This window comes from Nelusetta ayraudi, unplaced genomic scaffold (genome assembly GCF_046127955.1).
Source record: "Nelusetta ayraudi isolate G7.1 ecotype Tasmania unplaced genomic scaffold, CSIRO-AGI_Nayr_v1 ptg000015l, whole genome shotgun sequence".
In the NCBI taxonomy this organism is placed as follows: domain Eukaryota; kingdom Metazoa; phylum Chordata; class Actinopteri; order Tetraodontiformes; family Monacanthidae; genus Nelusetta; species Nelusetta ayraudi.
In genome coordinates this window covers 2,982,501-3,004,444 of record NW_027466065.1, presented here as the reverse complement: position 1 = coordinate 3,004,444, position 21,944 = coordinate 2,982,501, and the positions used below count along the sequence as shown (strand labels likewise).

Genomic DNA, 21,944 nt, shown 5'->3' with positions numbered 1-21,944 from the left:
ATGAGAAGGGGGGAGAGAGAGACGGAGTGATAGAGAGAGAGAGAGAGAGAGAGAGAGAGAGAGAGAGAGAGAGAGAGAGAGAGAGCGATATCAAAAAGGCAGAAGAGGGATGGGAAATCAGAGGCGGGGTAATTAAAATGAGAGCTGGGCGGGGAAACGAGGGGGTTTCAGTGTAAGAGGAGGCGAAGGGGACGTTTGGAAGCGACGCACAAACAAGGAGAGGAGACGCAGCGCTGCGAGGGGAAGCACGCACGCACGCACACACACACACGCACGCCGACGCAGGCGAGGTGACCGGTGGCAAGTGCAAAAGCCAATTAGCCAATGGGATTACGGGTAGGGGAGACAAACAAAGGTTTTGCAGCAGCAGCCCGAGAAAGATTCCACAAAAGAGCCGCGATGGCCCTAGGCTCCGCCCACCAGCGGTGGTGCCGCCGCCGCCGCTTTGAACGCCGTCTCGGCCCTCTCGCTGACGAACGGCTGGATTTTTCCCAATCTCACGGGACGAGCGGAGCGGAACAGCTTGGCAGTTGAAAGCGTGCTTCCGAGCTGCCGCGGAGCCGCGACTGAAGATTCCCGAAGACTTTGTTGTTGCGTGCGATCGGCGTGTTTCCTCGCGTTACGTGCATCCAATTAGTCGGCTGCGCTTTTGAAGTGACGTGCTTTCAGGCAACCTCTCCCTCCCCTTCAACCCCCGATATTTGAACATTAAAAAAAAAAAAAAAAAAAAACAGGCAGATTTTTTAATTACTGAATAGTGCCCAACTCTACATTTAATGAGGGGAAAATCGGAATTAGCATCATTAGTGCGTGAGTCAGCCCTCTTTGCCTGCTAGCTATGGCTACGTTTACGTGGAAACATTTTTGTAATTAGCTTAAATTACGGCAGAAAAAGTAACTCGTATCAAATTTATCCACATTTGTACCGAAACAATGTTCATAAAAACTGTGTTTGTGTTCGGGGGGGGGGGGGGGGGGTATTCTTCTTCTCGGAATGCAGGGAGTTACAGAACGTTCCGTTTTTTTCGTTGGCTCTTTACGACGTTATTTCTTTGGCTTCACTGAAAGTGGTGTGCAGGTTAAAACAAAACATGTTTGTACGAACAATATTAGCTGTAGCTAGCAGTGAGCCTGACTCGTGTAGCGGGGACTCCCATCTTTAGCAGATGACAACGCTAACTAGCACAAGTGCTCACCAGCACTATAACTAGCACAAGTGCTAGCTAGCGTAAGCGTTAGTTACGCATCTAACTGGCACAAGTGCTGACTAACACGCTAACTAAGCGTTAGTTACGCAGCTAACTAGCACAAGTGCTAACTAACACGCTAACTAAGTGTTAGTCACGCAGCTAACGAGAACTTGAGCTAGTTAGCTGCGTCAATGTGACCCTGTTTCGTTGAGAAAATAGAAAGACACAAAGCTCAGAGCACCGTCGGATTTTCGCATCAAAGGCCGCTCTGTTCATGTCTTTGTTTTTTTTTTTTCACGTCAAAGATTTTGAGCGCTGTGACTGATGGAGGATGCGGCGAACCTGAAATTAGAATAAATGCAGGGAAGGGAGAGACAGAAGCTCGACTGCGTGACCTCCGGCGTCACCGCGGATCTCGACTCGGTAATTGAAAGAAATACGCAGACGGAAGAGCAGACAACAAGATGAGTGGCTTCTCCACGCCAGGTGGTAATTTAGTCTGATCCGGTGTCTGGCGAGAACTCAGCCACGCGCCGCTCACAGGTCCGACCCAGGTGCTGGACGGAGGGGAGGGATTCATGGGTCAACAGGATTCACGAGTGGTTGAACTGGTTTCTAATTGGCTCATATGTTGGCCTCTCTCCCACCGAAGCAGCTCCAGGAATCGCACCTCATCATCTTCCCACGCATCAAGAACCAGATCTGGAGAAGTCAGGCGGTTCCATAGCGGCTGTGGAGCTTTACTGGACAAGAAGTCTGTTGTATTCGTTTGAGAAAAAAAAAAAAAAAGACCTTTTAATTTCTATTTCAATAATTGAGAAAAATATCAATCACTTTCAAGATTTTTTTTGCTGCTCAACTTTTCCTCCCTCTTGGTTTCAAACTGCCAGCGCAGTTTTTGTCTCCGCCCACAGGAAGTGCATCAGTGTGACTCCGCCCCCTTAGGTTTTGAAAGCCCTTCCCATCAGGCCTGACTTCCTGGTTGCTGGCTTGCTAAAACAAAGGATCCCCTGTTCGATTATGAGTTTGTGTTTTGAGCATTGATTCAGCTTCATCGCAGACTTCATTGGAATCACATCGGCTCGTTGTATGAATTCAAATGAACGACGCAAAGTGGTTTTCGTTTCGCTTGTTGTTTCGGGTGCTCTTGTTTTTGCGGTACCGTGCGGTTCTCCTGACCGCCGTTTCAGTTTCATTATTTTTGTGGCTGGATTTCTTTCAAAGAGAGCGACGACGAGGCCGTCAATTTTCCCCCAGACAACCGGCTGAACATATTTCACTTTAGCCAGGCGGCGTCACAATGATGGCGGTGGAATATAAAAAAACGCACTCAAGACGGCTCGTCGTTATTCCTCGCTCATCAAAGTCGCCCTGCTTTCATGCAGCCTAATCTTTTTTTTTTTTTTTTTTTTTTTTTTTCAACAGACGTGAAAAAACAAAACCACATCCACTTCTCCATCCTCCCAAAGTGCCGTCCAGTGGTTTGCAGAGCTCTCGGCAGAGGAGGGTCAGGCAGTTTAGCAGGGCACTTCTGCTCATAGTGCAGTTATGAAAACACAACAACAACACACGCACACAAAAAAAGGCGTTGAAGCGTCCTCCAGCCGGCCGAGGGCTGCATTTCCCCCCCTGGAACACACACACACACACACACACACACACACACACACACACACACACCTGCACACACACACGCGCCACCGTCCAACCAAAACACTCCAGCGACGTCGTCGAAAGTGAGATCATTGCACACGGCAGATTTTTTTTTTTTTTTTGCGTTGATCAATGTTAGCATCCGCACCCCCCCCCCAAAAAAACCCCCAAGAAACCCAAAACAAACAAACAAAGCAAAACAGATGCTTATGCAGATTTCCTCCATCATTTGTCAGCTTCCTGCTGGCTGCGGAATGTAATGACGGGAGTTTAACGACATCGTTTACAGCGGCGCGTTTAGCATAATTCCTCGCATCGCAACGCAAACGCCGGCTTACGAAGCAGCTCGGGCGGCGGAGCGGCGACATTCCTCTTCATTGTATTTACCCTAAAATAAATTTAAATAAGAAAAAAAAAAAAAAAGATGATTATCATGTCGCTCTTAACGAGGCTTGAATTTTAACGGGAGGGACGGACCGAATGTCGCAGCTTCCTCTTTCCCTTTAGAGCGTCGCCAGTTCACACGCTAGCAGGGTCATCACACCGGGACGCAGTGGAGGGGGGGGGGCTCCCTTGTGGGTCAGCGACGGGTCCGCGGCGCCGGAACTTATGCTAAGGCTAATGGCTTTAGCCGCAACAGCGACACGGGTCAGCTGCCGCCTGAATACATCATAATTAGCCTTCATTCAATTAGCAGCGCTGCTGCTGCTGCCGCTGCTGCTGCCGCTGCTGCTGCCGCCGCTGCTGCTGCTGCTGCTGCTGCTGTGTTCACGCGGGGAGTCCAACTGGGCGCACGCTCGTGCACGGGGAAAGCTTTGCCAGAACGCAAACTTCAGAGGCGAGGGCTCGTGTCGACGCGGCGCCCGACCCTTGTTTGATGAAACGAGAAAAAGAAAGACGTTTTCTTATATATATGTATATATATATATGTATATATATATATATACATATATATATATATGTGGTTATGCATGCAAGGATGCCATATTTCATTTTGTCCGACGCACCTGCTCTTTTGGGAGTGCCGAGATGCACCTTCCCCTCCACCTCGCCCCCCCCCCCCCCCCACACACTCCTCTTACTCCTCCTCCTCCTCGTCCACCCCCCTTCACCACCGCCGCCACTGCTGCCGCCTCCCCGTCACGGCTGGATTGGACTTAATAGATTGAAATCAAACCAATGAGAGGGCAGATACAGCCGGCGGGATGTTGTGTGGACGTACAAGAGGGACAATGGCCAAGGTCAGTCTGAACACACACACACACACACACACGCACACACACACACGCACGATCCGAATGCATTTTTTTGGATGCGAGACGAGTATCACTTGACCCGCTCTGCCATCGACTTTCAGGCCTGACATCAGAACGCGCTCGCACCGCGTCGTGCTAGTGGGGAAGGTGGAGGAAAACTGAAGAAAGCAGGAAAAAAAAAAAAAAAAAAGGTCAAATGAGACACTAATGGCGGCACTTCAGCAGCTTGATTCATGGCGCCACTGCGCAGCCCACGCCGCAACATTCACATCACGAGGGTCTTTTCACAGCGGTGGCGGCGGCGGCTATCAGATTTCTTGTTCACAAGACAATTTTCTGTGCGCCAACACGGCTCTCGCCACCCTCCCTCCGCCCCCCCCCTCCCACCGCACGCATCAATGCGGGTGAGTGATGATGTGCGCCGCGCCAAACGCTTTCCTCGCCTCGTCGTTTTTACGAGGAATCAAGTGGCCGTCGGCGCCGCCGCCGCAGCGCGCGAGCCGTCTCTCACAGCGGAAAGCATGGAGCACATCGTCGTCGTCGGGCCCCGGCGAGAAAGTCAACGGGGGCCGTGCGGTTCGAGTCTTTTTTTCATTCGACTCCGCCAAATTGACGTCGTCTGACGGGGAGCAGAGAAAGAGGCGGGAAGAACGAGAGCTGGGAAAGCGGATCTCCCACTTTGGCACCGCAGAAGAAGAGGAGCGAGGCGCGGATAAAAGTTGTGAACGAGGGATGCAGCGGTTTCATCAGATCCGAAGAAAGACCCCCCCCCCAAAAAAAAAGGCACTGGTGGGTTTTCTGTGTGGAGAAGAACATTGGCTTTAAGAGTTTCAGTAAAAAAATAACAAACATAAAAAAAACCCCAAAACGTGTGATAGGAAGTCTGAAGCTCCGCCTCCCAGCTAGCGCTAAGAAACCTGTCCGCTAGCACTTGAACACGATGCATACAGGGTTCACCAAATCACATTCCAAGCCCCCCCTCACACTAGCAAATTTCTAATAATTGACGCTACGCTACACTCTGTCAAGCTAGGACGAGGACGAAGCAAAACACAACACGACACGACACAACAATGTGCTGGGCTCCGTCATTATTAACCTGCGATTCAATCGATTCAAACTCATTTTCATCGCCCCTGTTTTGCCAAATAGATTTGACTCGCTATCCAAGGAAATTAAACACAACTAAGACCGAGAAGTCACAATCAGCAAGACCGCAGAGGGGTTCATTAGCCCAACACATAAATGAGTGGGGAAAAAAGAAGAAGCCAGAGATGTGAAAGAGGAGCTGGTCACACTGAGGACCTCCAAGATCATAGAAAAATGATTAAAAGACTCGCAGGGCAGGAGAAGCATCTTATTTTTATAATGGGATCTCTGGAGGATTGAAACATATCAATGGCGGACAGGAAATGAAGGGTGGATGTTTTATTGAAACGGTGAAAATTGGGGCCAGGCTGCTTCACGTGGTGAAAATCATTTTGAGCCGCAGACAGACGTGCGGCCGCAGCGGGGAGGAGCTTCGCACACGACTGGCAGAGCAGGAGACGTCGCCGGCGTGGCGGAGGCTCCGGCGCTCCGGCGACATTCAAAAGGTCTTAGAAGTGAAAATGTATTTTTAGATCACGGGAAGAAAGGATCGTGGCTGCTATAAGGAGCAAACGACACAATATAATATTCTGTTACTTCGTCGTCTCAACAAGCCTGTTAGTCACAGCAGCCACATTTAAATGATCCGTTTTATTATTATTTTCCTCTCACTTTTCAGACTGAGCTGCTGTTTGCACGTCGGGGTTATTTTGAACCTTTGACGCCAAAAAAAAACTGACACAGACTCAAACCGAAACAAACCGGCGCCCTGCAGGCGAAGTCCGATTATTAGGTTACAGGTCCAGCCTCTTAATGTGTATTTTGAAGAACACTTTCCCTCCACTGCACACGACACGCAAGGCACATATAGGCTCTGCACAAACACACTGTCTTGTCCCTCCTCCCCCCTGCACCCCCCTCCGCCTCCCCCTCCTCCAGGGCCAATTTGCAGAAAACTGGTGTTAGCTAACAGCCTGCGCTCGGGAGGAGTGCAGGCTAATTGACGCCGCAGCTTGAAAAAAAACAGGTGGACGCTTCACTCAGGCTGAAAATCTCCCGCGTTCCGAACCGCTAACAGAGAGCGCCGCGTTCTCAGGTACATCGCTTCCTATCGGGGAACTGTCGCTGCAACAGTCCCGCTAACCCCGGCGCACCCACGTCCGGCGCGCTGGCTTCACGCCGCCGCTGACAAATTCAGGATTAATTAGCCGTCTGCGCAAATCACCGCAACGGGGGAGGAAGGGGGCGTCTCCGCTGTGCTAATCAAGCGGCTGACTCGAATGGGCGAGAGAGGCATAGAGGGGGAGAGAGAGAGAGGGAGAGAGAGAGAGGGAGAGAGAGAGAGAGAGAGAGAGAGAGAGAGAGAGAGAGAGAGAGGTGGGAGGATGACAAACAGCTTCCATCTTCATCATCTTCGCCGTCATCCTCATCATCATCCTCAGCATCATCATCATCATCATCATCATCATCATCATCATCCAGCCAGAGGCAAGAGGAGGTTGTCTGCTTACATAACAACACACACGCAACACGCAAGGCACATATGGATCTCTGCACACGCACACACAGAGGCAGGGCAGGCGGTCTCACATGGTAACATTAGCTAACGTCGTGTTCACCCGCTCGCGTTAGCGTGGCTGTAAATAGCGACGCACCGGCAGCACGTGCACTATTCTCGAGTTGAAAAAAAACCCGACAACATCTAAAGCCGTCGACTTTGTTTCCCTCCCGAGTCGAGCGCAGCAACAAACTCAACTCTGCCACGGAACAGATCAGAATCTCCCGCCTACTTCCTGTTTGTGTCCTAATGGGCTGATTTGGACGACTGCAGAATTGTTCATTCGAGTGTGTGCATACACTTGCTGTGCCCGACGACCATGAGATCCCAGCGTAAGATAGATGGACGCCATCAAATCCCGAGTTGACATTTTAGTGCACGCAGCAGCGCAAATGACCGACAAACTGCCTTCTATGCCGGTCGCCATACAGGGCAGCAACAAAGGATCTCCTCCCTCGTCTGTGCTGAGCCAGAACCGAGTCACATGGGTTAGAAAATGTCGCGGGAGCAAACGGGTGAAATCTGAATTTTTAATGAACTGTCCTCCTGTGTGATCTTTTCCAAACGTTTGCGCCGACAAAAGGTTGTTGGTATTCCTCTGACCCGCCCCTAATTATCATCCGATCACCGACGGCGCCGCCGAACTTTCACATTCCGCTTCTTGTCTTTCAGTACCAAGCGCTTCATAAGGCCAACCTTCTTCTTCTTCTTCTTTTTTTTTTTTTTTTCATTTTTTATCAATTTCTTATTTCAAATCTGCACCCGGCTCAATAATGACCGCCATCATTTCTCCATTTATACTCATTAGTCGACTGTAATTTCACTAAACGCCACCGGGGGAGCCGGTCAGACCGGCTGACCGCCACTCAGTCAATAGCGCAGCTCTGCACGGACAACAGCGACTGCCGACTGAGGCTGAGAGGAGGAAACGCTGTAACGTTTAGTGGTGGGAAAAAAAAAAAAAATGCTGTCTAATTGGCGTTTTTATCGTTCAGCTCGGTAGAACTGATGACAGCTCCGAAGCAGAGTGCTTGAAAACAAGTTCACAGATGTAAACAGTGGGAGGGCTTTCAAAAGGGCGCTTATGTGGATGTGTATCGTTTTTTTTGTTGTTCTTTTTTTTTTTTTTTTTGCTGCACAATAAAGCGTCGCTTGACAGCGACTGATTCCGGTGGATAAAAGCTTTTCGCTGTCGGCGGAAAGAGGAGCGGCCACTTTATGATTCATGAAGTTCCAATTTCGGCACGCAGGCAGGAGGCTTCGATTGGCCGATTTGGGCCGGGGACTCACACGCACACGCGCGTCTCAGCGCTCTCACATGAGCTTGTTTTGGACAACAGTTCATCGCGTGTAACTCAAAATTCTGAAGCCAATTGGAGAAAATCAGGAATTCGGGGAGTCCCGGAAAAAAAAAAAAATCATAAGTCTGAGAATTTCCGTTGCTTAAAATCGAGGGCCAGATGATTCAGTGACGTTAAAATCTGTCCCGGCAGCCGAGTCGGAATCTCTTACGATCAAAGTTGCTTCGCAAAAGATGTTTTTTTTTTTCTCCCCCCCGCCCCTCCCACCATCGACTGCTTGAAGCAGACTGTTAAACTCCGCTCAGTCCAGCCGAATGCTTACATCGTGCAAAACCGCTGTCGCGACCTTGTAATTTTTATATGTATCATTTTTTTCCCCCTCTCTTGTTAAACCGCAGGAAGTGAAGAAGAGGGAGAGGAAGAGGGGGTGGAGGTGGAGGAGGAGGAGGAGAGCAGCCGAGGACGGACGGACAGAGGCGGCGGAGCAGCGTGGTGCCAGTGAGGCAGCGGACGGCGTGTTTCTGTGAGTTTACAGCCAGTGGCTGAATAATTCATGGCCATGCAAACACGAGCGCGGCCTTTTTTATTATTTACACGCGGCGCATTTAACTGACGCACGGGAAAAACACAAGCTTTAATGTATTCCGTATCAGAAAGAGAGAGAGAGGGAGAGAGAGAGAGAAGAGAGAGAGTTGCAGAGAATTAGCATGAATTTTTAAGGGGAAAAAAAAGCAGATTGAGAGAATGACGGGAATAGACAGAGAGAGAGGGACAGAGAGAGAGAGAGAGAGAGGGAGAGGAGGTATAAAGCCAGCAGTGGATGGAAATAGCCACAGCGGTGAGGTGGGCAGGAAATATTAAAGTTGCATAAACCTTTTGTCTTATGTCGACGTCGACCTTCCCGCTCGCGTCCCGTCGGCCCTGCCGCGAAAATGATGAAGTGAGGAGGGCGGGCGAGCGGGCGAGCGGGCGAGCGGGCGGGCGAGCGAGGCGGCTCAAAGTTTGACTTTCGCTCCCAATAAATTTAAATTGAGCATCTGTGGGGCTTTTTTTTTTTTAAATAAAAAAACAACAAAAAAAACATCAACTTGGCAAATACGCTGCTCCGTCGGTGTGAACAGCCAAGTGTTCATTTTCAGAGCTGGCTAGCTGGCAAAAAAAAAAAAAAAAAGAAACGCTCGCATTTATTTCATCACCGCGGTAATAATTCAGCAAAATTCATCGCAACGCCTTTGGTTGCGTTTTATTTCTCAGCACCGCTGTCGTGACGGAGAGTTTTCATCGACAGACGCGTGTTGATGCTTGAATCCGCTGCCGTGGTCGCGCGCGTGCGAGCGCTTTGCGCCTGCACGGCGCAAAGCGGATCTGGGTTAAACTCAGATCACCACCGCACGTATGCTGGCGTGTGTGTGTGTGTGTGTGTGTGAGCGCGTGCGCGTGTCCACGTGTGTCCGTGTCAGCCAAAGGTACACACAACGAGGCAACGCAACAACTAGGTTAAATACAGCTTGTGTGTTGGTGGCCGAGCGCGAGTGTGCAATTGTGCGCGTGATGAGTCAGTGTGAGTCTCAATTAGCCCATGCGGGGAAGGAGCCGCGTGCCAATTTGTGTGCGTTTGTGCATGCGCGTGTGCGTGTGTGTGTGTGTGTGTGAGTGAGAGAGAGTGACTGCTTGCTGATACCTGCCAGTGTGACTAATCTAAATTTATCCATCAAAAGCTACTTGTCACTGCACAGTCACCGAATCACTCGGTGGCCTCGGCCAGCAAACTTATGTGCGTGTAAGTTTGTAAGCACGCAGGTGTGGATGCACAATCCGGCCACACTGCTGTCGCCCTGCAGCTTCTCTATGAGTCTCTTAGTCTTTTTTTTAAATGGAAACGTTTTCTTATTCCCAATGAGCGGACACATATTTGTTTACTATGGGAAATTTTCTTCTGAAACCATACTTTATCTTTTCGTTTGTGTTTTTTTTTTCTACGGCTCATGGCAGCTCTTCATTCGCTTCCCATCAGTTGCATGACTCCATTTTATGAAGCAATAAAATCATCAAAATGCATGAGTGGAAAGGAGGTGTGAAAAGCACCGCTGCCGAACCGGCACGTCGCCCTGTACAAACACACACCGCGCAGCAACCAAGAGGTGAGGTCGGATGTGCTCTAATGACGAATCGCGGCTAACGACGAGAGTTTCCATTAAAGTGGAATAAATACGATAATATTTACACACTAGGTGCAGCGGTTTAACGCCGTACGTAACCTCCACTGGGCAGCAGATCAAGCACTGGAGCCCCAGAACACTGCAAACGCAGGGTGGCGCTAACGTGTGAAAAAAAAAAAAAAAAACCCGATGGAATAAAAGCTCTTCTGGGAGGTTCTGAAACCTCGGGGATCCAACACCTCCAGCCCAGCCGGGAGCCTCCTGCAGGCCTGCAGCACTGATTCCCGGTGTGGACGCTCACACTCTTTTCTTTGTTTCTTGTTTTCCGCCGGTCGCCGCGTTCTCATCGCAAAAAGAGAGCTGTAATAAAAGTGGGGGAGCCTCCGGGGTGGAGCACGTAGATAAATTCCCCCTGGAGGGGCGGCTGCGGTCGGCCTCGGGCGGTCAGGGTTAGCCCCGTGGCGGCGGCGGCGGCAGGCGTCTGCCCACTGGAGCGAGTCATGCGGATGCAATTTGCGGCGGCCGGATGGGCGACTAATAGAATTTAAGACGGGGCAGAGGGGGCGGGGCCAGCGAGGCCAGCAGGGGTCAGCAGTGTATCACCCGACTCGGCAGAAAAAAAACAAAGTGCTGTCCTTGGGCCGTTTGCTCACACGTTCTCCACGGCCGCTGCGGATATCTGCTGGGTTAGCTCCGCCCCTCTGTTCCCATTGGCCGTCCAGTTGCTCATGGGCGGATTCGAACCAATCCCACCCTCCAATTCGGACTATATATCGAAATCAAGACATGGAACCAGGCCTTGCAGTGGGTTTTTTTGTTTTTTTTTCCTTTTCTGGAGTTGGAGCTCGCGGCAACAGAGTCGAAGCATCACGACTATCACGTCTTTTCTTAAACTGCACTCTGAAACCTCCCGCACCGGGACCACGTCTGTAAATACTGCGGCCGCTTCTCCTGTCAGTGTTAAAATGCGTTGGGTTGGACCCCGGTAACCAGAGGAGAAACGTCTTTGCTGCTGTTCAAACTGCCACGGATGTGCAGCCTTCCTGACAACCTCCCCCCCACCACCTCCCCCCTCCCTCCTTCCGCCCACTTCCTCCCTCGACTTCATCATCATTCACGGCCACTTATGGTCGGTATCAACAAAAACACGCTGTAATATCGAGTCCAATTACCAGTGGGAAGACGAGGCGGAGCCTCTCGTCGGCCGCGGCGCATTTTGGCTGTAAACAAAATGGGAGAAAATGCGGCAGGAATTAATCGGCCGGTCGATGCACTCCAGTCGCCGCCGCCTGAATAAAGAAGGAGACGTTAGCGGCGGAGCGACAGCGCTGGCATTCCAAATGCGGTAGAGTGCCGTCGCTGAGGAGCACTCGACGCGGCTTGCTTACTGCTTTGCACACACACACACACACACACACACACACACACACACACACACACACGCCTTTGAAATGGGCGTAGGCAGCACTTTTTTCCCTGCTGTGGGACTTAATGACATATTTCTCTCCGGAGCGCCGGCCATATTTGGACGACCGCCGCTCACTTCCTGTCGACATGTTCCACCGACATCAGCACTTAACAGCAGCGTTAATGGGACGGACGGACGGACGGACGGCCGAGGGCGAATCAGAGGCGCAGTCCAGTCCGGACCTAATTGTGCATCTCTTTACCCCCAACCCGTGTGGCGCCTCAAGATTCTGCTCTGCAAAATACTTTAAAGAAAAAAACCCAAAAAAACAAACATATTATATTTTTTTCAATTTCATTGACAAAACGTGCTTGTATCTAGACAGAACCCATGCTGACAGAGGGAGAAAAGATGCAGACTCAACACAGCCACGCCCCCGGAGGCGGGAATCAAACCTGCAACCTTGATACGACAGTGCTGACCTCCTGAGCCACGTGCCCTTCCCCATTCTGCAAATGCACTTCCTTTTTTCTTGCAAACCTGCAGGATTATTCTCATGCATGTACAGTGGGCACTTGTTAGTCCTAGTTGGTGCTTGTTAGGACCAGTTGGTGCTTGTTAGGACCAGTTGGTGCTTGTTAGGACTAGTTGGTGCTTGTTAGGACTAGTGGGTGCATGTTAGGACCAGTTGGTGCTTGTTAGGACTAGTGGGTGCATGTTAGGACCAGTTGGTGCTTGTTAGGACTAGTGGGTGCATGTTAGGACGAGTGGGTGCATGTTAGGACTAGTGGGTGCATGTTAGGACGAGTGGGTGCATGTTAGGACGAGTGGGTGCTTGTTAGGACGAGTGGGTGCTTGTTAGGACGAGTGGGTGCTTGTTAGGACTAGTGGGTGCATGTTAGGACGAGTGGGTGCATGTTAGGACTAGTGGGTGCATGTTAGGACTAGTGGGTGCATGTTAGGACGAGTGGGTGCATGTTAGGACGAGTGGGTGCTTGTTAGGACTAGTGGGTGCATGTTAGGACGAGTGGGTGCATGTTAGGACTAGTGGGTGCATGTTAGGACGAGTGGGTGCATGTTAGGACGAGTGGGTGCTTGTTAGGACGAGTGGGTGCTTGTTAGGACTAGTGGATGCATGTTAGGACGAGTGGGTGCTTGTTAGGACTAGTGGGTGCTTGTTAGGACTAGTGGGTGCATGTTAGGACTAGTGGGTGCATGTTAGGACTAGTGGGTGCTTGTTAGGACTAGTGGGTGCGTGTTAGTACTAATAGGTTCTTGTTAGTACTAGTTGGTGCTTATTAGTTGGTGCTTGTTAGGACTAGTGGGTGCATGTTAGGTGCTAAATAGTATCGATTCAAGAGGCGACAACACGTCTGGGAAGAAAAAGAAGGTGTAGGTGGAGGCGCTCGCCCTGATGCCTCATCGCTGCACCCTGCCGTCCCTTCGTCCTCGCAGGACGAAGGGAGCAGGCGAGCAACTTTTCCCCGTTTGTCGAGGATTCACGACGCGCCGGAGCGTCTATTTTTACACACAGCGGGGCCACGTATACAGGACGAGCAAGCCGTGGAGACGAGGGATGCACTGATAGGAGCAGGTGATAACGGAGAAGTGAGGGGGAGAGGGAGGGGGAAGCAAGAAAGAGACATTGTTATGCTAAACCTGGGTGAAAGACAAATCAGAGGATTGCAAGAGTGGGAGACGGTGAAAAGAGATTATATCTAGCCGGCATAAAGAGGAGGAGGTGAATCCGAGATGAGGGCAGGGCGGACAAAGAAAACAAAAAAAAGGTGGTCACACACACACACACACGCCGAAAAAAACAAAACAAAAAAACAAAAAGAAAACAGCTGGCACGTTGGCGGTGACATGTTTAGCTCCGGGGAAGGAGGGGAAGCATCTGCAAGCTGTCGGACTGGACGTGTCAGCCTTCAGCAGGAAACCGGGACACCAACCGTGGGCAGTGTGACAGGAACCACAAAGGGAAGTGGAATTAGAGGGAGCAGCAGCAGCGCAGGAAGAAAAAAAGAGAAGCAAACATATGGCAGGTTCTGCTTTTTTTTTTTTTTTTTTTCTTTTAAGGAACACCTTCCTTATGGCTGGAGACGATCGGCGACATTGGTGGGAAGCAAAATGTGAGAATCTCTCAGGGTTTGAATTTGATAGATGGGATTCTGACACTTGTGCCTCATCGTGGTGATATGATATAATGCTGTGAATTTATCCTCAAAACACCTGCGGGACAGCAGTGACAGAGCCACAGGCTCTACAGAACCTTGAAACCACATGACAGCAATGAATGGTGGTTCGGCACAGAATTTTGTTTTTAGTGTAACGAAAACATGACAGACTTGACTCTGAACCTTTTGTGAACGGGACTCATGTTGTATGAGATAAAACCTCCATTTGTCACGCTGCACAAATATCCATAACAAACTACAGATCAGCATTTTAAACCCTTTTTTCTAAGAAGTTCAACAAAACAAACAAACAAACAAACAAACAAACTGGAACCAACGTCTGGTGTTTTTGTTCACTTATGAGAAGTGTTAATAAGATATCTATGTCCCCTTGTGACACTACAAAGGGCCCATGTCCAAAACATGTCCATTGCAAGACTTTGTTCATGACTTTGGGACCTTTTTAAAATCAAGTACATCTTGAATGCTAAACAGGAAACACAAAAAAAAAAGAAACTTTTCCTGCTGCTTTCAACTCAACATTTTCTATTTTTGTTGTGTCCCGAAATGCCGTCGCAAACCGCAACACACACACACACACACAGACACACACACACGAGCTCATCACCCCAGCCGCTGCCGTCCCGGGCCCACAGCCAGGCTTCAGGCCTTCAACATGCAACAAACAAATATGGCCGCCCTCACATCCTGTTTCCACGCAGCCCGTTTCCTGCCAGCGCCCACGGTGGCGAGGGCAAGAGAGCAGCGGAGCGTTCAGGAGAGGCCGTCACAAACAATACGGCCGTGTTCACCGTGACGAGGCAGCCATAGAGACACAAAACTCACTTCCTGTACAAAAAATAACAAAAATCCCGAGGGGCTCTTCTTTGTGAATTAGCGTTGCGGCAGCGGCAGAAGGACGAGGACGAAGAGGGCGAAGACAAACAGGAAAATAAACGTCCCTAATGCGGCAGGAACAAGAGGTGAATGAGCGTCTGTGTTTTGTTTGATAAAGGCGTCTCTGCTATGCCAGTGACCGAGAGCCGGGGTTCCACTTTCAAGGCTGTAGCTCGGTGCCCTGATTAATGAAACATCTCCGCCTGATTACCGGAATGGTAATGTGCAGGTTGAGCAAAAAAAAGTTCAATTCAAAAACAGGAATCTGGTTTCATTATCCGGACTAGTCGGAGGTGAAGGTGACGGTTGGTGGAATAAAGCGGCGACGTTAATGTATTAGGCATATAAAAGGTTGGAAATATGACACAACTCAATAGAAGCACATACATACATAGCCTCAAAAGTCCCCGAAAATATGAATCTTGACTTGAATTCCTCTCCTCCAATGAAGCTCTGAGATGTTGCCTGGATTTTGCCTCACTGTCTGTTAAATTGCCAAAAAACCAAATGAGATTTCCGTACTATTTGTAACAAAAAAAAAAAAAAAAAAAAACGAGGACGGGATTCAGTTTGCTGTATAAACTGGGTCGTGTCGATGGCGGATTAAAAGAACAAGGCTCTGCTCAGGCGGCGGCCGGATGCTCTGGGTGAAATTCTCGAATGTTTTCACTTCTGATTAAAAGGGGCTTAATTGGCTGAAAGTTGTCTGTTGTTTTACCCCAGCTGAAGAGCATCCGAGTGTGCCGGAGGCTAATTGGACGCTAATGATCTGATGGGGCCGAAACCTGCGCCGGCACTGTAAACACCAGCGTAGTGAGTTTTATCGACACACTTTGAAATAACTTTGCGGTGGCAGTTTAGCTAGTTAGCCGCTTTATTGCCCTTTTTCAAGGTTTCCCTTTTTTCCCATGGCCCTTGTGAAAACGGCACAATAACAATGAGAGGAACGAAGGGAAAGCCGTTTGTTTGCACCGGCAGCAGATGATAAACATCACTTGATAGCGAGGCTGCAGCGATGACTGGAACTCGACGATACAACACACCAAAGCTTTTGTGGCTTCTGCATTAAATGCAGCATCCACAGGCTACGTTTCTACACCATGATCATTTTTCATCAGTTACGGTCCGCAAATAGTCCTGATTGTCGTGATTATTAGCATTTTTGTTTTGTGACAAACACATGACTAATTTGAGATGACATTCTCCTACGTTGACATGGTTCAACGGTAGCTTCCGTCACACAACACCACCTGGGTGACCTTCTGGGGAAGACGGAAGCTACCATCGAAACATGTCAAGGTATGAAAATAACATCCCAAAACAAAAATGCAAACAATCATATATGTAGTATGAAGACACAATGGACCTCATTCAGTTAGTACTGATACCAATTTCATTGGTATGTACAATGGTACTGCATGTCTATGGTATGGTATACTCTATCTATCTATCTATCTATCTATCTATCTATCTATCTATCTATCTCTCATCATTGCCTGTGATAGTACCAACCCTCACTGCGTCATATTTAACACTGGAAATCACTGACAAGTCTTTCCTGCGTGTGTTCATCCTAAATGGTGAATATCAGAGGGGTGATGACACTTCCTTGAGGAACCCCAATGTTTTTCTAGTAATGGAGGAGGACTGCACCTCCTAACCACATAGCGCGGCTAACTGCCGCTGTAGTTCCATCACCGCTGGCATCACATCATGCGCCAGAGAGGTGTGTGCACGCACGCACTCACACACACAAACACACACACACACACACACACTCTCAGGTGAAGGTCCCAGCTTGCCGCCAGCTGACGGGAGGCCAAGCGTAGCGGCTGCACAGTGGAGGTCTTGACAAAAGGAGCCATACATTGGAGGAGGGAGGACATTTCCCATAACATGTCCCATCATGCACGGCGGGAGGCTGGAATGGAGCAATCACAGACTCACCTGTGAGTGTCATGCATGCTATCAGGGCGGCAATTTCCCACCGAGCGCACGGCTGAAGGGAATGGAGGCATTTTTCTAGCTGTGATATGCGCAGATGCCCTGCTGCTTTTTTTTTTTTTTTTGGACCAACATGACAGCCCTCCCGCGGGGTCACATGACGGGGGCGTGCTAACCCGTGTTAGCACACACTGTGATTGCACCTGCGCTCCGAGAGCTGATCCGCGCTCTCCTGCTTGAGGTTTGCGCCGCCACTCGCTCACCTCCGCGCTATTTTTCCACGCACCGGTTGCGGTGACACCGCGGGCACTTTGATGCCTCCCATATGAGGTTCTCCAACCCCCCGCCCCCCCCGGTGCTAGTCGCCCCAACTGAGGAGCAGCACTGAGTCTTTAGAGAGCAGAAAGAGACTCGATACCGCAGGGCGTTTGCATTTCCTCCCATGGAGGAATTTTCGTGCTCCCTTCTTGGCTTATTATTTCCCCCCCCTATTTTCATCTTTCCCCTCTTCCACCACCTCCGCCAGTTCCATCCTGTTATCCCTGAGGACGGGAGGTGAACCAGCAGGCTGGAGGGGGAGGTCGGCTCGGTGACCCGGGCCTTAGCAGCCCTTAGCGGGTCGCGTCTGCCAAGTTGAGCCTCTCCTCTCTCTCTCTCTCTCTCTCTCTCTCTCTCTCTCTTTCTCCTTCTCTCTCTCTCTCTCACACACACATACACACACTCTCCCTCCCTTCCTCCCTCCCTCGCTCTCTCCTCCTCTCCAAGGGATTCCAGGCAGTCTTTAAGGTCTGGAGCAGGGAAGCGGGCTTGGACCCGGAGCGGCGAGATTATCGGCTGGACTGCTCGCGAGCTGCCAGCAGAGGAGGTAATGGGGAGGTTAGAGGAGGGAGGAGGGAGGAGGTGCCAGGAGCGGATTGGACCAGGTCACGAAGCAGAGTGTGAGAGGGGGGAGGGGGGTGGATGTGGGCGGGGGGGGAGTACGTAAAAAAAACAAAAAACAACAACAACAAAAAAAACAGTCTAAGGACGTAGAAGGGAAATCAATGGGAGGGGAGAGGAAGGTGGAGGTGGAGATGGAGGTGGAGGAGAGAAGGAGGACGTGCACGTCCGTCCATCCATCTCTCTCTCCATCCATCCATCCCTCCCTCCTCCCGCGCATCTGCTTTCCCCTCACGTCCCACCTCCATCCCCCACACCCGTGAAAGGCAGCCTGAACTCCTTTTAAACTCCCAATTAATTCAGCCGTCGCCACGTAACCTCTTTTCTTCCATCTGTCCATCCGTCCGTCCGTCCCGGCGTCCCGCTTTCATCAGAGAAAGTCGAGGACGGAGGGGAAGTCTTGCCTTTGAACTGGTTAACAAACCAGCGTGGACTAACAGTCAACACACACCAACACACACACACACACACACACACAAACACTGGCATGTTTAAAGAGCCTTGATCAGGCAGCTCTCAGAAGCCGCGGGGGTTGCAGGTTGAATTCCCTCGTCCTCCCAGTGAACTCCGGAGTGCCGAGACGCTGTGTGGCACTTTGTTGGTTGGGAAGATAAAACAAACCGAGGCTCCCGTTTGATCTCTCATCTGCCTGCCTGTCTGTCTGTCTGTCTGTCTGGGCGCCACCCTCCTCTCCTTCCAGCAGAAACAGAATGCAATATGGAAAAGCGTGGCTCTTTCTCCCTCCTTTTATATAAGAAGCAAAACAAACAAATAAATAATCCTCGCCGTCTCGTCTGGAACCCCAAGGCGTCTCAAACACTCCCCATGCATGGTTTAGGCATTCGCTTTCCTTCTTGGATTCAAATCAGACTGCGAAACTCCAAAATGGTTACGCAGGGTTTTTTGTAGCATGGACTTTCCCTTTAAAAAGTGCCAACACAATCTCTGTACGGCAGGGAGAAAATGCCCTCTCCTGTTTTTAGTTTTTTTTTTACATTGTGAGGATAAATAAGACGTTTGCCCAAAGTGCTCGACTAAAAAAGCCCCAAACGCACGTGTCCGAATTTGCACATGCATGAATTTGTCCCGAGCGGCGGATTATAGGGCGTGAGTGAATCTTCCACCTTCCGGCTACACGATGATGGCATCACGGAGAGAAGGGCCCCTTAATAACCATGTGTGAGCGATTTGTTAGGGTCAGAGCAGATTTAAAACTCCCTGCAGGTCTTGTTACGAATGTATGGCTCGTGTGTGTGTGTGTGCGTGTGTGTGTGTGTGTGTGTGTGTGCGCGGTGGACGTATATCATCTCATCCCGACTGTCCTCTGGATAACACGGTTGGATTTTCTTTTGCTTTCTTTTTTTTTGGTGTCAAGGTCGGAAGGAGACAAATTTATATGCAGCCATAAACTTAACTTGGACGTCAGATTTAGCAGGTGATTCACACAACTTCTTTCCTCCTTCTGCCTTTCTTTCTCCTTCCTTCCTTCTTCCTCCCTCCCTCTCCCTCTTTCCTCCTTCTGCCTTTCTTCCTCCTTCCTTCCTTCTCCCTCTTTCTTTCTTCCTTCCTCCTTCCTTCTCCCTCTTTCCTCCTTCTGCCATTCTCCCTCCTTCCTTCAGCTTCCCTCCATCCTCCTCCCTTCCTCTTCCCTCCTTCTCTGCCTGCTGCCTCTTCCCGTCCGAGTTCGTCTGTCACTGACTCCCGGAGGGAGGTGTGGAGGTTAGCAGTGTAATCTAATGGCCAGCCGAGGAGGGGAAAGAGGATTTCAGGCCGGATGGGCAAAAAAAAGGGGGGAAAAAAGAAAGAAAGAAAAGGCCCCTGGGGGAGGAGGGAATCAGCAGCAGCGTCTCGGGGGGGAGGTGCTGCAGAGGCTGAAGGTGGATTTGTGATGGAGACAGTCGACTGCATGCGGTGCGGACGCTCGGAGAAGCTGCAGAGAAGAAAAAGTTTCCTGGAATCCCGGAATCCTCCACCTGTTTCCTGGTTCCCCACCTCCGGTTGTCTCTCCGTCACATGCTGGCATTTTGATGAATGTCCAGAGTCTCCTCTGACTAATTCCTGGATTTTTGTCCTCGGTAATTTAAGTAACCCCCCTGCAGAAGTTGCGGGCGATTCCCACTCGGAACACTGACAAAACTTTGTGTAATTCGCCTGTTTGGGGTTTTGAGGTTCCATCCTGCTGTCAACCTGTGAGACCGAGGACAGCGAAGATGATGAGCTCGACCTGCTGCGTCCCAACTGTGGGAAGAAATTGGAGCAGCCGCATGGAACCAACCAACCAATCAACCAACCAACCAACCAACCAACCAACCAACCAACCAACCAACCAATCAACCAATCAACCAATCAACCAACCAACCAACCAATCAACCAATCAACCAACCAATCAACCAACCAACCAACCAATCAACCAATCAACCAATCAGGGCGAACGAGCTATGACCCTGAGCCTGGGAATCTAGCAGTGCAGCTGGCACCTGAAGCTATACGCTAACGAGGAGCTAGCTCACCTTTGGAGATGCAGAAGTGGTCACTCCCAGCCGCCCGACTCACATGTTACCGCGGCCGCAACATGGCAGGCAAGGACGGCGGTCCAGAATATTCCTTCCTTCCCTCCTTCCCTGCAGAAAAAAAGACAAAAGGAAAGAAAAAAAATATTAAAAAGCTGTTTATCGGGAAGATTCACGGCGCGACCGCTGATGGGCAAGGAACTTTGGGAAAAGGAATGAAAAGGTCGCACATTGGCACATTTCTTTAGCGATGACAACAACGAGCCCGGACGGGAGGAGAATCGATGGCGTCCGTCAATGAGCCGCTCGCTCGGCCGCTGGCTGGCAGGAAGCGAGGAAGTTGAGATCACATGTCCTATAGACCGAAGCCACCACTCACGCTGCTCGATATCAATGAGCTGAACAACCTGCTGATTGATCCGCACGTGGCCTCCTCCCTCTCCCTCTCTCACCACCTCCTCTTCCTTCCATTCTCATCTCTTTTCTTCCCTCAAATCCCGTTTACCCCCGACTTTCGATTTCTCTAGCGTCTTCGTCCTCTTCGCCCCCCCCCCACCCCTCCCTCTTTCCTCTCCTCTCCCGTCGATTCTTGGCTGCGGGCTGCGGTGGTAAACAAAGTCGGCTTCTGTACTGGCTGAGGCAGAGGAGGGTGGGAGGAAGGAGTCGTTGAAACGGGGCAGAGACGCAGGGGAAACGGAGGGAGGGAGGGAGGAGGTGGTGCAAAGGAGGAAGAAGAGGAAGGAGGGGGAGAGAAGGAAGGGAAACGGAGGGAGAGAAGAAAAAGTCAGTGGGAGGCCTGGACAGTCTCACATCGATGGTGAGGTAGCGCTTGTTCTCAGCAGGGTCTCTCTCTCTCTCTCTCTCTCTCTCTCACTCACACACACACACACACACACACACACACACACACACACACACACACACACACACACACACACTACCACAATCAAAAATCTGCCTACAGCAGCGTAAACACTCGCACTCCGTCTCAGCGCACCAGTGGCCGGAGCATCAACCTGAGATCCATCAAGTCTCCAAACGTTTGTCCGTTTATTGCTCCGCGAAGCTCGCAGAGGCAATCAGACCAGAAGACCATTAGAGAGCCTGGCGCACCTCTGGCCCTCGCCCGTCTAACCGTCAACCATCTGAAGGGTCAATGCAGGATCTGATGTTTGGGACGTAAGAACGCGCAGGCAGAGGCTTTTATTTTGGAAAGAAACGCCAAATGCGATGCTAATCTGTCAGAAGCCTCCTGAGGCGGGAGGTTAATCTTTGCAAAGTCCCGTTAGTCAGAGTGCGTCCAGAGTGAGTCGGCAGGCGTCGGCTGATGTGCGAGAGCTTTCGTTTTGCTTTTTTCGGCTGCTTTTCGGGAACGCGCCGAACTTTGCATTTGATCCGTCAGGAGGGATGAAAAAGAGCTCCTCCCCTCTCAAATCTCTCTGTTGGTTGTGGATCGAAGCACGGCGACTAACAGGCCGAGGCGTTCAGAGCGGTGGTCTCCAAACTTTTTTAGCAACGGGCCACATGACGGAACTGCATCATGTCGGCGGGCCACGGTTCGTTGACGGGGGTGGGGGTTGGAAATAGCGCTAACGTCTTTGATGAGCGGGGGAATGGGAACGGTGTCGCGCTACGCTAACGTGTCGGCAAAGTTACATGACGGCCACCCCTGTGGCGCCCCCTGCCACCCACCCAGCAGGGGGCGCCAGCCAGCCCGGTCCGCGCCGCTTCCACTTTGTGCTCGGCACTTCTGCGAGTTCAGTGTTTTGTTAACATGTGCGGCGGTCAAACGACACAAAATAAATGATTGATCCCATGAATTATTCAGCTCCCTCCTCCTCCTCCTCCTCCTCCTCCTCCTCC

The 21,944-nt window shown here is 50.6% G+C and overlaps 1 protein-coding gene across 1 annotated transcript in view; it reads right to left on the bottom strand.

Moving 5' to 3' along the window:
• Positions 1-21,944, bottom strand: part of lrfn5a (leucine rich repeat and fibronectin type III domain containing 5a) — an 81,245-nt gene that overhangs the window by 24,407 nt on the left and 34,894 nt on the right. Inside the window, exon 2 of the mRNA XM_076023476.1 lies at positions 20,082-20,192. The gene's annotated coding sequence lies outside the window, so the exon portion shown is untranslated. The remainder of the gene's footprint in view (positions 1-20,081; positions 20,193-21,944) is intronic.